Here is a 16819-nt window from a genome sequence, read left to right as displayed (position 1 = left end):
CGTGGGGGGCATGTATGTCTAATTTATATTTATATATATATATATATATATATCCATCCATCCATTTCCTAACCCGCTGAATCCGAATACAGGGTCATGGGGGTCTGCTGGAGCCAATCCCAGCCAACACAGGGCACAAGGCAGGAACCAATCCTGGGCAGGGTGCCAACCCACCGCAGGACACACACAAACACACCCACACACCAAGCACACACTAGGGCCAATTTAGAATTGCCAATCCACCTAACCTGCATGTCTTTGGATTGTGGGAGGAAACCGGAGCGCCCGGAGGAAACCCACGCAGACACGGGGAGAACATGCAAACTTCACGCAGGGGAGTCGCAACCCGATTTGGTTGTGACCCGAAGTAATTTCCCCCATAGGGTTGTATGTAAATACAATTAATCCATTCCGGACTGTACGAGCTGTATGTAAATATTTTTTTTAAAAGATTTTTAGGCACAAAAATAGTTCATTGTACCATAGAATGCGCAGTGTAATAGTAAACTGAATGTAAAAGCATTGAATAACACTGAGAAAACCTTGAACAGAGAAAACTATCATTGCAAGAGTTCACGCTATAGCCTTACGAACCGCTCTCTGTAAACACTTTTTTTAATAAGTTTTAAGCATAGGGAAAAAAACAAAAATTTGAAAAATCCGTAATTTATACAAAAACTAACCATAAACAACCAAGAAAATGAACCTGGCATGAGTCGAGTTCTGGCATGAAGGAAGTGAGGAGGAACTGAGTGGAGAGGAGATTACAGTTTTGAGGTAAAGTCTGTGAAGATGCGGGTTCGCTGCATGCTCCCATCTCGCTTCCGGGAGCCCTTAAACCCGTCACTGTCGGTAATGTTACCGATGAGCACGACAGTGAGGCACTACAATGGAGAAATCAGATGGTGCAAAAAGTGCTTTTATTAAAATCAACAAAACAACAATCAAAAACAAAGTCCAAATTAAATAAAGTGCAGTGCTTTCAGAATCCTTCAATAAATAAATGAACCCATAAAAACAGAAGTGAAGTGGAGGTTAAACGTCCAACACCTTTGTTTGCATCTTTACTTGCAGCCATTCTTATTCTTCATTGTTGGTGGCCATTATAGGGATTGATATTCTGAGTGATTGTTGGCATAGCAGTTCACACCGTGACTAGCGACTAGATAAAATACAATCAAAACCGTTTGATTTTGCCATGGTAAGTCACAGAGTGGTAAGACTGAGTTGCTGGGAGGGTGACACTACATGGCTAACGGTCACCAGTGTATGCCACAAGCATCTACAAGGTGAGTCAAAATTCTGTTAACACTAGTGGATTATTTTTATCTCAAGCACACTTTTCCAGGTCGATGTATCGGTTGTGGTGGACCATTGCCATGGCCTCCACGCTCCCCTGATTTGACACCCTGTGATTTCTGGTTATGGGGTACAATGAAGGAGCGCGTGAATAGCAGGAAAGTTCATGATATCAATGACCTGAAGGACAGAATACGGACTGTGGTATCATCTCTTCCCCGCAAAATGTGTGTCTGGGCTTTAAATGGTACTGTTGATTGTTAATGTTGAACATGATGGCGAACAGGTTGAGACATTCCTGTAAAATCATCTTGCACATATGAAAGATGTTTTGTGAATAAACTGTTTCCGCCATTCAAATGTTAACATAATTTTGACTCAACCTGTATAATTACCACACTACTTGGCAATTTATACCATGTGGGTATGGTTCTCTCTTGGGGCAGCACGGTGGCGCAGTGGGTAGCGCTGCTGCCTCGCAGTATGGAGACCTAGGTTCGCTTTGCGGGTCCTCCCCGTGTCTGCGTGGGTTTCCTCCCACAGTCCAAAGACATGCAGGTTGGGTGCATTGGCGATCCTAAATTGTGTGTATGCGTGCCCAGTGGTGGGCTGGCGTCCTGCCCAGAGTTTGTTTCCTGCCTTGCGCCCTGTGTTGGCTGGGATTGGCTCCAGCAGACCCCCGTGACCCTGTAGTTAGGATATAGTGGGTTGGATAATGGATGGATGGATGAAAAATTATTTGTAGGATTTCCAAATACTTGTAGTTGTTCTAAGATTACAAATTTAATTTAACAATAAACCCAGTAATATAAGAGTAATGAAGGTGCACTCAGTTTTTCAATCAAGAAATAATGACGAAAGAATGTCACACCTTGTGTAATCTACTTAGTTAAATTTAATATTAATTTAATTTTATGGTTGATTTTCAAATTGACACATAAATAAAAATGACTATTTCTTTAACTTATTACAGGCTGTTGGAATGTACATATTACATATAATTAATTCATGTTTTCCTTGAGTGGTGCAGTCCTTTGTTACTCTGAAATACCAATTTTTATTTATTTATTAATATAAATCTGAACAAAAAATTTAAACATGAAAAAATGTGATCTGTATTTGCCTGAACTGAGATCAGAATAAATCTTATCTCACATTGTACACTGAAATTCCCTAAGATATCGGAGAGATCAGAATTACTTTACTTTTACAGTTCAATGGCTCAACTGACCATGGGATTCAGGGCAATTGGTTGAAGAGTTTCATTGGACTGTTAAGCACCATTCTCAAGTGGTTTACTTCACACTTATCAAGTCATTTCATGTCCTCAGTTCCAGTCTGGAGTTAGGAGGGTGTCTCCAAGGGTTTAGTTCTGAGACTTTATATACAGTGGTGTGAAAAACTATTTGCCCCCTTCCTGATTTCTTATTCTTTTGCATGTTTGTCACACAAAATGTTTCTGATCATCAAAGACATTTAACCATTAGTCAAATATAACACAAGTAAACACAAAATGCAGTTTTTAAATGATGGTTTTTATTATTTAGGGAGAAAAAAAATCCAAACCTACATGACCCTGTGTGAAAAAGTAAATGCCCCCCGAACTTAATAACTGGTTGGGCCACCCTTAGCAGCAATAACTGCAATCAAGCGTTTGCGATAACTTGCAATGAGTCTTTTACAGCGCTCTGGAGGAATTTTGGCCCACTCATCTTTGCAGAATTGTTGTAATTCAGCTTTATTTGAGGGTTTTCTAGCATGAACCGCCTTTTGAAGGTCATGCCATAGCATCTCAATTGGATTCAGGTCAGGACTTTGACTAGGCCACTCCAAAGTCTTCATTTTGTTTTTCTTCAGCCATTCAGAGGTGGATTTGCTGGTGTGTTTTGGGTCATTGTCCTGTTGCAGCACCCAAGATCGCTTCAGCTTGAGTTGACGAACAGATGGCCGGACATTCTCCTTCAGGATTTTTTGGTAGACAGTTGAATTCATGGTTCCATCTATCACAGCAAGCCTTCCAGGTCCTGAAGCAGCAAAACAACCCCAGACCATCTCACTACCACCACCATATTGGTGTTCTTTTTCTGAAATGCTGTGTTCCTTTTACGCCAGATGTAACGGGACATTTGCCTTCCAAAAAGTTCAACTTTTGTCTCATCAGTCCACAAGGTATTTTCCCAAAAGTCTTGGCAATCATTGAGATGTTTCTTAGCAAAATTGAGACGAGCCCTAATGTTCTTTTTGCTTAACAGTGGTTTATGCCTTTGAAATCTGCCATGCAGGCCGTTTTTGCCCAGTCTCTTTCTTATGGTGGAGTCGTGAACACTGACCTTAATTGAGGCAAGTGAGGCCTGCAGTTCTTTAGACGTTGTCCTGGGGTCTTTTGTGACCTCTCGGATGAGTCGTCTCTGCGCTCTTGGGGTAATTTTGGTCGGCCGGCCACTCCTGGGAAGGTTCACCACTGTAAATAAATGTTATAGAAGTAAGAAGATAGACATGTGGCTGTTATTTGCCCTTAAATATTCAAGAACATTTTAAAGAATGGTAATTCTGGCAATTGCAAAATAATTGTAGTGTAGTAAACAGTTGCAGTGTATTGATAGTAAATTATGGGTATTGTATGACTAGAACGACATAAAATTGTGATCTGTACTGGTAAGTGAATGTGTACTCTCTGCAGATGACCTCATGTTGTTACGACTTTGTGATGCCTCTACCTCTCTCTTTGTGTGAGGGTAACATTATCTTAAGATACTGAACTTTAGGGGGGCCAAATCCAAATTCACTTGAAATGAAGCTCTTATTATGATGAACATGAATAAAACTGGCCCTCCTGAAGGAAAAATATTGAGTATTAATTGACAAGAAAATGAAAAAAGCCTACTGAAAAAAGAAAATGGATGAACAGTTGAGCACAAGCTTAGAGGTTAGTACCACAAGAAGCAGTAAGAAATATCTGTTGTAAAAAGTTCAAAATATTGGCAAAAAAAAAAACCAATGTGAAAAGCTTGAAACCTTTTTTTAGTCTGTATTTTTTTTTGTAGTATTCAATATTAATTAAAAACGTAGACGACTGTCTCTTTTCTAGAGGTGGTTTAAAGATGTTACAGGTCACAACTCATAGGACAAGTAATATGGCTAACAAGAAGAATAAGAACAATACAAGAGATGGCGGTGACTAAATGGAAAATGGTAAACAAAATGGTGGCAACATGATGTCACAAAGAGTCCAAAAATAAATAAATAAAGTAAAACTAAAATAGAAAATATTACCAAAAGTATTTGTGACATATTGATATTGGGTTAGGCTAAATCTTATCTCCATACCTGCTTTCTCTAGCTTAGAAATAATTAATATACAAAATATTAGTAGTTCATTAATATGCAGGAAGCAGTGAACATTGTTTAAATCTAAAGCTGTTTAAATCTCATAATTCATGACATTTATTTAATTCAAAACACAGCAGCAACGTTCATACCTGGAATTAGAATGTCTGACTGGATACAATAACTGAAGTCCCGGCACATATTTAGAGGCTTCCAGTTACAGTGGTGCTTGAAAGTTTGTGAACCCTTTAGACTTTTCTATATTTCTGCATAAATATGACCTAAAACATCATCAGATTTTCACTCAAGTTCTAAAAGTAGATAAAGAGAAACCAGTTAAACAAATGAGACAAAAATATTATACTTGGTCATTTATTTATTGAGGAAAATGATCGAATATTACATATTTGTGAGTGGCAAAAGTATGTGAACCTTTGCTTTCAGTATCTGCTGTGACCCCCCAATAACTGCAACTAAACGTTTCCTGTAACTTTTGATCATTCCTGCACACCGGCTTGGAGGAATTTTAGCCCATTCACCTTACAGAACAGCTTCAACACTGGGATGTTGGTGGGTTTCCTCACATTAACTGCTCGCTTCTGGTCCTTCCACAACATTTCGATTGGATTAAGGTCAGGACTTTGACTTGGCCATTCCAAAACATTCACTTTATTCTTCTTTAACCATTCTTTGGTAGAACGACTTGTGTGCTTAGGGTCGTTGTCTTGCTGCATGACCCACCTTCTCTTGAGATTCAGTTCATGGACAGATGTCCTGACATTTTCCTTTAGAATTCTCTGATATAATTCAGAATTCATTGTTCCATCAATGAAGGCAAGCCATCCTTGCCCAGATGCAGCAGAACAGGCTCAAACCATGATACTACCACCACCATGTTTCACAGATGGGATAAGGTTCTTATGCTGGAATGCAGTGTTTTCCTTTCTTCAAACATAACGCTTTTCATTTAAACCAAAAAGTTCTATTTTGGTCTCATCCGTCCACAAAACATTCTTCCAATAGCCTTCTGGTTTGTCCACGTGATCTTTAGCAAACTGCAGATGAGTAGCAATGTTTTTTGGAGAGCAGTGGCTTTCTCCTTTCAACCCTGCCATGCACACCATTGTTGTTCAGTGTTCTCCTGATGGTGGACTCATGAACATGAACATTAGCCAATGTGAGAGAGGCCTTCAGTTGTTCAGAAGTTACCCTGTGGTCCTTTGTGACCTCGTCGACTATTACACGTCTTGCTCTTAGAGTGATCTTTGTTGGTCGACCACTCCTGAGGAGGGTAACAATGGTCTTGAATTTCCTCCATTTGTACACAATCTGTCTGACTGTGGATTGGTGGAGTCCAAAATCTTTAGAGATGGTTTTGTAACCTTTTCCAGCCTGATGAGCATCAACAACTCTTTTTGTGAGGTCCTCAGAAATCTCCTTTGTTGGTGCCATGATACACTTCCACAAACATGTGTTGTGAAGAGCAGACTTTGATAGATCCTGTTCTTTAAATGACACAGGGTGCCCACTCACACCTGATTGGCATCGCATTGATTGAAGACACCAGACTCGAATTTCACCTTCAAACTAACTGATCATCCGTGAGGTTCACATACTTTTGCCACTCACAAATATGTAATATTCGATCATTTTCCTCAATAAATGAATGACCAAGTATAATATTTTTGTCTCATTTGTTTAACTGGTTTCTCTTTATCTACTTTTAGGACTTGAGTGAAAATCTGATGATGTTTCAGGTCATATTTATGCAGAAATATAGAAAATTCTAAAGGGTTCACAAACTTTCAAGCACCATTGTAAGTTTAAACAGATTATAAAATTTGGTTCCTGCCTGGGGTGCACTCTGGGGTCCTAGGGATTGTTTTGCAATTCCCTCCGAGAGAAAAAATAAAGGCCTGTTGAGTTAAAGAAATGTAAAATAAGATGAAAGTCAACAACTAGACAATTTTGGAGCTCCGACTGGGAGACTGCTATTTAAACTGTTCAAAACGTTGACTTCTAAAATATGAATTAACTTGTAGTATGCGATCTATAGATTGGCACCAACTATGAGTTATCTCGTAAACTGTGTTCAAGATTGCAGCTCCAAATATGAGCTTATTTGTGGTAACACATGTAAATACAGGATACTGGCCTTCTAAAATAAGAATGAAAGATCAATGAGGCATCACAGAACAGAACATTTATGTTTTGGTTAGTTGTTTTTTTTTTTGGTCATTAGCCATATTTTGGATAACATTTCGATTTTTCACAATAATAATTTACATATGTAGAAACAAAACCATCTGAACAACTAAGCGATTAGTGTCTCACCACTAGAAGGTTCAGATGGAAACTGACGTTGGATTGCAACAAATTGTGTAACATCTAACTTGTTATGCTCAGTCAAATTATTGCACAGCTGGTGTGCACAAAGAATTTTCTGTTCCATGCATTTTGGGTGGAGTGATGTCTCTAAGACGAAGGATCTGCGCTAGTGTCTGGAATGTTATAGGTTCAAATCCTGTTACTGCCAGCAGGTATCCTACTCCGTTGGGCCCTTGAGCAAAGCCCTTAACCTGAAACTTGCTCCATGGGCAATGTACAATGACTAACTCTGCGCTCAGACCCCCAAAGGTCAAGCGAAAAGACAACTTCCCCTCAGGGATTAATACAGCATTCAAAAATCGTGAGTGGTCTCCCATAGACTTTCTTGTATCCTCAGATATGGGGATGTACATTTGAGGAGTAAACTGCAAGCCAATGATTATATTTCTATATTATGTACGTTAAAGAACCATCGACAACAAATTAAATCAAGTTAATAATATATTGAACAGTTATTATAAAATTAAAGTTGAATAAATTGGACTCTGCAGCTGCACGTATAAAGGGTAAAGCACCAGTTCTGGTTAACAGAAATGGCCCAAAAGTTGATAGAAATTCTACTTTTTGTACCTAAAAAACTTGTTTGCAAAATTTGCTTGACCTAAGTGAAAACGTACCCAAGTTATCGTGTTTACATGCACACACACACATACACATAGACAGACAGATAGACATAATTCCATAAACTGTATTTTCGGACTCAGGGAGGTCAAAAACATCAAGATTCATCAAAATCTCAAAATGAAATTTTTGGAGGATTCCAATACTTTCCCTATACTTTGTATACGAGAAAGTGAAAATCTGTGAGGTAACTGAATTAGATTTGCTAGTGAAAGTACATTTTTATTGCAAGTTTCATTCAATTACAAAATGAATTTAATTAGTACAGCCTGATTTTACATTGATGACTGGAGCAAATTTACCTATTTTCACTTCACTGGCAGTCAATGTGTTAATGCAAAGAAAAAGAAATTGCAGAGTCTGTGCATTTCTAAAGCTTGCTAAGCTCAAATGATAACTAGTGTTGGATGTTCTGTGCTTTTATTCTGGTTGAGCAAAAAAAAGGGGAGATTGTAGCAGAATTGGAGGCGGGGCTAAAGTCATGGCAGGCTTGTTCCAGTTGGTTCCAGAGTATGAAATGGAGATTTTGTTAACAAACATTCCACCCTTTGGCACACCCCTAGTGTACCATTAAAACAGTCTGAGTTAAAGACCCACCATTCTTTGGCGTGCGACTCAAAGCAACTTGTACATTTGTAAATTTAAATTTGTAAATTTCACTTGGAAATTTTCAAACTTACATACTGCTACATCTAACTTTCGTGTTTTGCTTGCAAACTGAAAGAAATATGAGGCGTTGATTTTGATGTTTTTGTGTTTAGCATAGAGTTGCTGTGTTTTTTTCTTTTTAATAAATATTATTATATGCTCTTTTCCGCCTGTGTTTCCATTTGTGTCAAGGACTAATTTATGTGTTTGTCTATGTAACTGATGTATGGTTTAATTATCTTTTTTATATTTTACAGACCCCTTTTTTATATTTTAGAGACCCCTACTCTCTTTTCTGTTTCTTTTTCCGGTTGGCCTGCGCCACCACCACCTACTCAAAGCTTTATGAAGTTCAAACAATGATGGACGGATTAAAAGGCAGAACTCTACGTGACCATCATCATCATCAAGCCCTTCCGTGAGAACCCTAAATCCAAAGAGGACTGTTTCATTTATATTAGGTAGAATGCCCAGAGGGGACTGGGTGGTCTCATGGTCTGGAATCCCTACAGATTTTAATTTTTCTCCAGCCGCCTGGAGTTTTTGTTTTTCTGTCCCCTGGCCATTGAACCTTACTCTTATTCGATGTTAATGTTGATTTATTTTGTTTTATAATTGTGTCTTTCATTTTTCTATTCTTTAATATGTAAAGCACTTTGAGCTACTGTTTGTATGAAAATGTGCTATTTAAATAAATGTTGTTGTTGTTATATTTTACAAAAATTAATTGAATGGAATTAAAATAAGTGTAATCCTACATTTCGACTATACTGCAAATGACATGCACTTCATCCTTAGAATGCCACCACCCACCCACATACTGTATGTGCTACAGTTGCTTGCACTTCTGTTCAAATTTTAAGTTCAGCTTCCGTTTCCACTTTTTGTTTACTACAAGTGAGTCTCCCACATGCCAAATCAGCTGCCTTGGCTGTGCTTTCATTCACATCTGATGAATTTGAAATAGCAGATTTTTCTTGGGCATATTTGAATTCTGAGATCTGCTCTGGCTACCAGTAATTTGTCAAGATATGCTTCAGCATTCTTCAAAGAATTACCAACTGCCCAGCTAGAATAACAATTAATGTTCTTTTATTGAACTCGAAGGGGACAGGGAAGATAACATGTAGTAAAAGTTTAATAACATTATATATTTGTCATTGTATTTGTCCATTTTGTCAATTGTTCCAGTAAGAAAAGATCAACAAATTAATATTATTAACATCTTGCTTGATTTCCCCTCTAATATTTCTCAGTTTGTTCATAAAATGATTCTGCTTAGTCACATAGTTTTCTTCCATTTTGAAAATTACACCTTTCATTCATTCATTCATTTTGATGCTCACCATTGAAATCCTAGAGCTGTTTCCTCTGGAGTTAATGAAAATTACTGCTGTGTTCATTTGGATAATCGATGTAACTAGTATTGGTGTGGATATGTTTTTTAATAATATATCTTAAAGTACTCAAATAATGAGTATCAGAATTGACATACAACATTACCGAGGCAGACCGAAACACACAAATTCAAATCTCAAACCATAAACTATGATTGATTATAAATACATTATAGATCAACTAGGGAGTAAATCATGACAGATCTTCTCAACAGCCCAGTTTGTATAATATTCATAACTAGCAGGAGTACCTGGCGTTTCCCGGGAATCTATAACTGGTGAATTTCCCAAATGAAAGAAACAGAACATAGAAATAGAACAGCATTCTGATTCACATTTTATTGTAAGTTCGTCCACTCTGGATTCAGTCTGCTGTGGCGTTTCAGACACCCTTGAAATAGACTTTCTTTTGGCATCTGAAGTGGACCTTCCAATTCTACGTCTTTTTTTCGGTGGCATGGGTATATCAGCAAAAGCAGGACAATTATAATGTGTTACATGGTATTACGTACGGAGTAAGCACCACAGTGAGATGAATTTACGTTATTTACAATACCTCGGAAAGCAAACAAATAGCACCAGTCAGTCAGAAAGAGCAACACTGAAATCGTACTGTGAGTCAGAAAGCGAGCAAATAGCACCAGAAATACGGAAAGCCAGTGAGAAAGAGTAGCACTGAAACCATACTGGGAAAAATGGCGGGGAGGGGTGCTCTGTTTGTAAGGAGTGTCTGTGGTGAACCGTGCTGCTATCTAATGGACGTTGGTGATGGTAACTACAGAGAAAAGTGACATACGACCGCTGCTGCGTGTGGGGAAAATGGTGGGGGAAGGATGCTGTCTTTTTAAGGCGAGTCTCTCTTCAAACGTGCTTCCATATAACGGACGTTGGCAAATGAAATACAGCACTATGAGTGCGTGTGGGAGGGTGAATGGTGGAAACGCGGGTGTGTCAGCCAGTCACATGCACTGGGTCTTTCACGTTTTACATCCATACGGCAGTTCCCCTCCACCTGATCAAAGCAGTCGGCCTTCTCATACTTGGACACTTGCTCCATCTGTTGGCAATTTAAAGAAACATGGGTAAAGAGTGACGCACAGTGACCAAACGTGCCGCTAGATGGCACTGCCGTGAAGGTCTGTTGTAACGTGCGGCCATCTTGTCGATGTGCCGAACGTTGTGTCGGTGAAAAGGTGCCCTGTGCTTCACCACGAACATTTTTCCCAACCAAACATACCACATGACCTCCTCCTGGTCACAAAGGAGCCCCATCCCCAGTTTGGTGCCGATCGGACGCCCGGTGCAGATTTGTATGGCAGACAAACAAACATACATATACACACACACACACATATACATACATCTGCTCTGCTTTATATATTAGATATTTGTAGCTTCACCAGAATGTGTACTGGCATCTCGATCAGTGCACACCACCTCTTTTGATAGCCTTCAGAAAGCTCATGTCCTCTGGATTCATTGCTTTTGGGCGTTTACAGAATTTATACTAGCACTCTACAAATGTTAAAAATATCCAGCCTTTCCTTCTGTTTTAAAATGGAGGTAAATTGGTCAGGGGACAAAATGTAAAAACAGAAAACTTAAAACTTTACTGTACATGTTCACTTTAAAGTAGCAAAGTTTTAGATTTAGGAAAACATGACTTCTGTATTTCTGAGGCTTGCCTGTGAAACAGTGCATTTCATCACAGGTGTCTAGCGGCTAACGCAGCTTTTAACTGTGCCCGACAGCTGGTGAGAAGAGAGTCCTGGTTTGTAGTGCATCCCCGTATCATTATGCAAATCAAAATGGAGGGAAAGCATCTTGTATCAGAAGTTCTGCAGTAGTGCTAACATTAGCATTTTAAATGCATTTTGAGGCTGCAAAAAAAGTCCAGATGATTGTCCTCAGCGTGTTGATGACATTTCTTGACAAAAAATATTGTAATGCTATTCTGCATCAGTTTTCCTCTCTAATTAACTCTCTTTAGAATTCCCATTTCACTCCTTTATAAATTGAGTATTCTTCACTTGATTAAACACGAAGGAGTCAAAAATTATACCCATAGTGCACACTTTAAGTACTACAAATACTGTCACAGGCAGCTGTTGTGGAAAATACTCAATAAAAAAAGAGTCTCTAGCTGAAGACTGACTATCTGCTGGAGTCCTACGTGCTCTTGTTAATGTAGCATGGCAAACTGAAGAAATCTAACAGAAAGCTTCCTTTAATCAATCTGGCTCATTTATATATAACTAGCAAAGTACTGCTTTAAAATTTTTATTAAGAAGAAAAGTAAACCTTTTTAAACTGACGGAAAATATACCAATAATTATTTGTTAAGGATCTCTTTGTATACCACGTTGTCAGTTTGGCTCTCCGGTTGTAATATGACCAAGCTGTGCGCTGAGCTTACTCTTGACCATGCAACATACAGTTGGCCATGTGAACAGTAATCTTGCCTCAAATCAATGTCAACCTTTTGTAGGGAGGCGTGGGATGGGGATGGCTGCCTCATACAGCTGCAGGCTATGGACGATATATGTATGTAAGTAGGATTCAGTTAGCGTTGAGAACCCGCTGCACAAATTTCTTGAAGATGGGCCTATAAGTAACAAAGACTGTTGGAAAGTTCAATATGGTGGCCGACAGTGGCGTCATACCACAGAAATAAATATGTACATCGGTTTCGGTTAGCGCAGGGAAGCCACCTATCAAATTTCGTGAAGATGGGGCCATAAATAAGAAAGTTCAACATGGCGGACGTTATCGATCGTTATGACCGTTAGGCATAGAATTTCGAAATGAAACCTGCTTAACACTTGTAAGTAAGCTGTAAGAAATGAGCCTGCCAAATTTCAACCTTCTACCTACACGGGAAGTAGGAGAATTAGTGATGAGTGTGTCAGTCAGTCAGTGAGTCAGTGAGGGCTTTGCCTTTTATTAGTATAGACTAGCAAAAGTAGTGTGTTAAGAAGTTATGAAAAAGAAAAGGAAACATTTTAAAAATAACGTAACATGATTGTCAATGTAATTGTTTTGTCACTGTTATGAGTGTTGCTGTCATATATATATATACACACACACATATATACATACTGTATATACATATACATATATACATATAAACATATCTACATATACACATATCTACACATACACATATCTATATATATATACATATATACATATATGAACATATATACACACATACACATACATATATATATATATACATATCTACATATATATAACAATAACAACAACAACATTTATTTATATAGCACATTTTCATACAAACAGTAGCTCAAAGTGCTTTACATAATAAAGAATAGAAAAATAAAAGACACAATAAGAAAACAAAATAAATCAACATTAATTAACATCGAATAAGAGTAAGGTTCAATGGCCAGGGGGGACAGAAAAAACAAAAAAACTCCAGACGGCTGGAGAAAAATTAAAATCTGCAGGGATTCCAGGCCATGAGACCGCCCAGTCCCTCTGGGCATTCTACCTAACATAAATGAAACAGTCCTCTTTGGATTTAGGGTTCTCATGGAAGGGCTTGATGATGATGGTCACGTAGAGTTCTGCCTTTAATCCGTCCATCATTGTTGGAGCATCATGAAGCTTTGAGTAGGTGGAGGTGGCGAGGCCACCACCACAAAGAAACCGAAAAAGAAACAGAAGAGAGAGTCAGGGTCAGTAATGATTTTAGAGCCACCATGAATAGTTATTTTGAGGAAATTGAACATATAGAGTATCAGGATTAAGTTAAAATGAAGTTATAAAAGGCCATGTTAAAGTAATGTGTTTTCAGCAGTGTTTTAAAGTGCTCCACTGCATCAGCCTGGCGAATTCCTATTGGCAGGCTATTCCAGATTTTAGGTGCATAGCAGCAGAAGGCCGCCTCACCACTTCTTTTAAGTTTTGTTCTTGGAATTCTAAGGAGACACTCATTTGAGGATCTGAGGTAACAATTTGTAATTTAAGATGTCAGACATTCCGATATATAAAATGGGGCTTAGATTATTTAAGGCTTTATAAACCATAAGCAGAATTTTAAAGTCAATCCTGAATGACACAGGTAACCAGTGTAGTGACATCAAAACTGGAGAAATGTGTTCAGATTTTCTTTTCCTAGTTAGGATTCTAGCAGCTGAATTCTGCACTCGTTGCAAATGATTTATATCTTTTTTGGGTAGTCCTGAGAGGAGTGCATTACAGTAATCTAGTCAACTGAAAACAAACGCGTGAACTAATTTCTCAGCATCTTTCAGTGATATAAGAGGTCTAACTTTACTTATGTTTCTTAAGTGAAAAAATGCTGTCCTAGTGATCTGATTAATATGCGATTTAAAATTTAGATTACAGTCAACAATTACCCCTAAGCTTTTACCTCCGTCTTGACTTTTAATCCTAATGTATCCAGTTTATTTCTAATAGCCTCATTGTATACATTATTGCTGATCACTAAGATTTCAGTTTTCTTTATTTAACTTGAGAAAGTTACTATTCATCCATTCTGAGATACAAGTCAGACATTGTGTCAGTGAATCAATAGAATCGGGTCATCAGGTGCTATTGATAAGTACAGCTGTGTGTCATCAGCATAGCTGTGGTAGCTCACATTGTGCCCTGAGATAATCTGACCTAACGGAAGCATGTAGATTGAGAATAACAGCGACCCAGGATAGAGCCTTGTGGAACACCATATTGGATATCATGTGTCTTCGAGTTGTAATTACCACAACTAACAAAAATGTTCTCCCTGTCAGGTAGGATTCAAAACCAAATATATAAATATATACACATACATATATACATACATATATCTACATATATATACTTTATATAGTAAAACCCCGCTCACAGCTAATTTTAAGAACTGCTTTTAAATTTTATGAAGAAGAAAAGAAAACCTTTTAAACTGAGGGAAAATATACCAATAACTATCTGTTAAGGTTCTGCTCCATGGGCAATGTACAATGACTAACTCTGCGCTCAGACCCCCAAAGGTCAAGCGAAAAGACAACTTCCCCTCAGGGATTAATACAGCATTCAAAAATCGTGAGTGGTCTCCCATAGACTTTCTTGTATCCTCAGATATGGGGATGTACATTTGAGGAGTAAACTGCAAGCCAATGATTATATTTCTATATTATGTACGTTAAAGAACCATCGACAACAAATTAAATCAAGTTAATAATATATTGAACAGTTATTATAAAATTAAAGTTGAATAAATTGGACTCTGCAGCTGCACGTATAAAGGGTAAAGCACCAGTTCTGGTTAACAGAAATGGCCCAAAAGTTGATAGAAATTCTACTTTTTGTACCTAAAAAACTTGTTTGCAAAATTTGCTTGACCTAAGTGAAAACGCACCAAGTTATCGTGTTTACATGCACACACACACATACACATAGACAGACAGATAGACATAATTCCATAAACTGTATTTTCGGACTCAGGGAGGTCAAAAACATCAAGATTCATCAAAATCTCAAAATGAAATTTTTGGAGGATTCCAATACTTTCCCTATACTTTGTATACGAGAAAGTGAAAATCTGTGAGGTAACTGAATTAGATTTGCTAGTGAAAGTACATTTTTATTGCAAGTTTCATTCAATTACAAAATGAATTTAATTAGTACAGCCTGATTTTACATTGATGACTGGAGCAAATTTACCTATTTTCACTTCACTGGCAGTCAATGTGTTAATGCAAAGAAAAAGAAATTGCAGAGTCTGTGCATTTCTAAAGCTTGCTAAGCTCAAATGATAACTAGTGTTGGATGTTCTGTGCTTTTATTCTGGTTGAGCAAAAAAAAGGGGAGATTGTAGCAGAATTGGAGGCGGGGCTAAAGTCATGGCAGGCTTGTTCCAGTTGGTTCCAGAGTATGAAATGGAGATTTTGTTAACAAACATTCCACCCTTTGGCACACCCCTAGTGTACCATTAAAACAGTCTGAGTTAAAGACCCACCATTCTTTGGCGTGCGACTCAAAGCAACTTGTACATTTGTAAATTTAAATTTGTAAATTTCACTTGGAAATTTTCAAACTTACATACTGCTACATCTAACTTTCGTGTTTTGCTTGCAAACTGAAAGAAATATGAGGCGTTGATTTTGATGTTTTTGTGTTTAGCATAGAGTTGCTGTGTTTTTTTCTTTTTAATAAATATTATTATATGCTCTTTTCCGCCTGTGTTTCCATTTGTGTCAAGGACTAATTTATGTGTTTGTCTATGTAACTGATGTATGGTTTAATTATCTTTTTTATATTTTACAGACCCCTTTTTTATATTTTAGAGACCCTACTCTCTTTTCTGTTTCTTTTTTCCGGTTGGCCTGCGCCACCACCACCTACTCAAAGCTTTATGAAGTTCAAACAATGATGGACGGATTAAAAGGCAGAACTCTACGTGACCATCATCATCATCAAGCCCTTCCGTGAGAACCCTAAATCCAAAGAGGACTGTTTCATTTATATTAGGTAGAATGCCCAGAGGGGACTGGGTGGTCTCATGGTCTGGAATCCCTACAGATTTTAATTTTTTCTCCAGCCGTCTGGAGTTTTTTTGTTTTTTCTGTCCCCCCTGGCCATTGAACCTTACTCTTATTCGATGTTAATGTTGATTTATTTTGTTTTATAATTGTGTCTTTCATTTTTCTATTCTTTAATATGTAAAGCACTTTGAGCTACTGTTTGTATGAAAATGTGCTATTTAAATAAATGTTGTTGTTGTTATATTTTACAAAAATTAATTGAATGGAATTAAAATAAGTGTAATCCTACATTTCGACTATACTGCAAATGACATGCACTTCATCCTTAGAATGCCACCACCCACCCACATACTGTATGTGCTACAGTTGCTTGCACTTCTGTTCAAATTTTAAGTTCAGCTTCCGTTTCCACTTTTTGTTTACTACAAGTGAGTCTCCCACATGCCAAATCAGCTGCCTTGGCTGTGCTTTCATTCACATCTGATGAATTTGAAATAGCAGATTTTTCTTGGGCATATTTGAATTCTGAGATCTGCTCTGGCTACCAGTAATTTGTCAAGATATGCTTCAGCATTCTTCAAAGAATTACCAACTGCCCAGCTAGAATAACAATTAATGTTCTTTTAT

The sequence above is a fragment of the Polypterus senegalus genome, chromosome 18, assembly GCF_016835505.1.
Source record: "Polypterus senegalus isolate Bchr_013 chromosome 18, ASM1683550v1, whole genome shotgun sequence".
Classification (NCBI taxonomy): domain Eukaryota; kingdom Metazoa; phylum Chordata; class Cladistia; order Polypteriformes; family Polypteridae; genus Polypterus; species Polypterus senegalus.
This window is presented reverse-complemented; position numbering follows the sequence as displayed.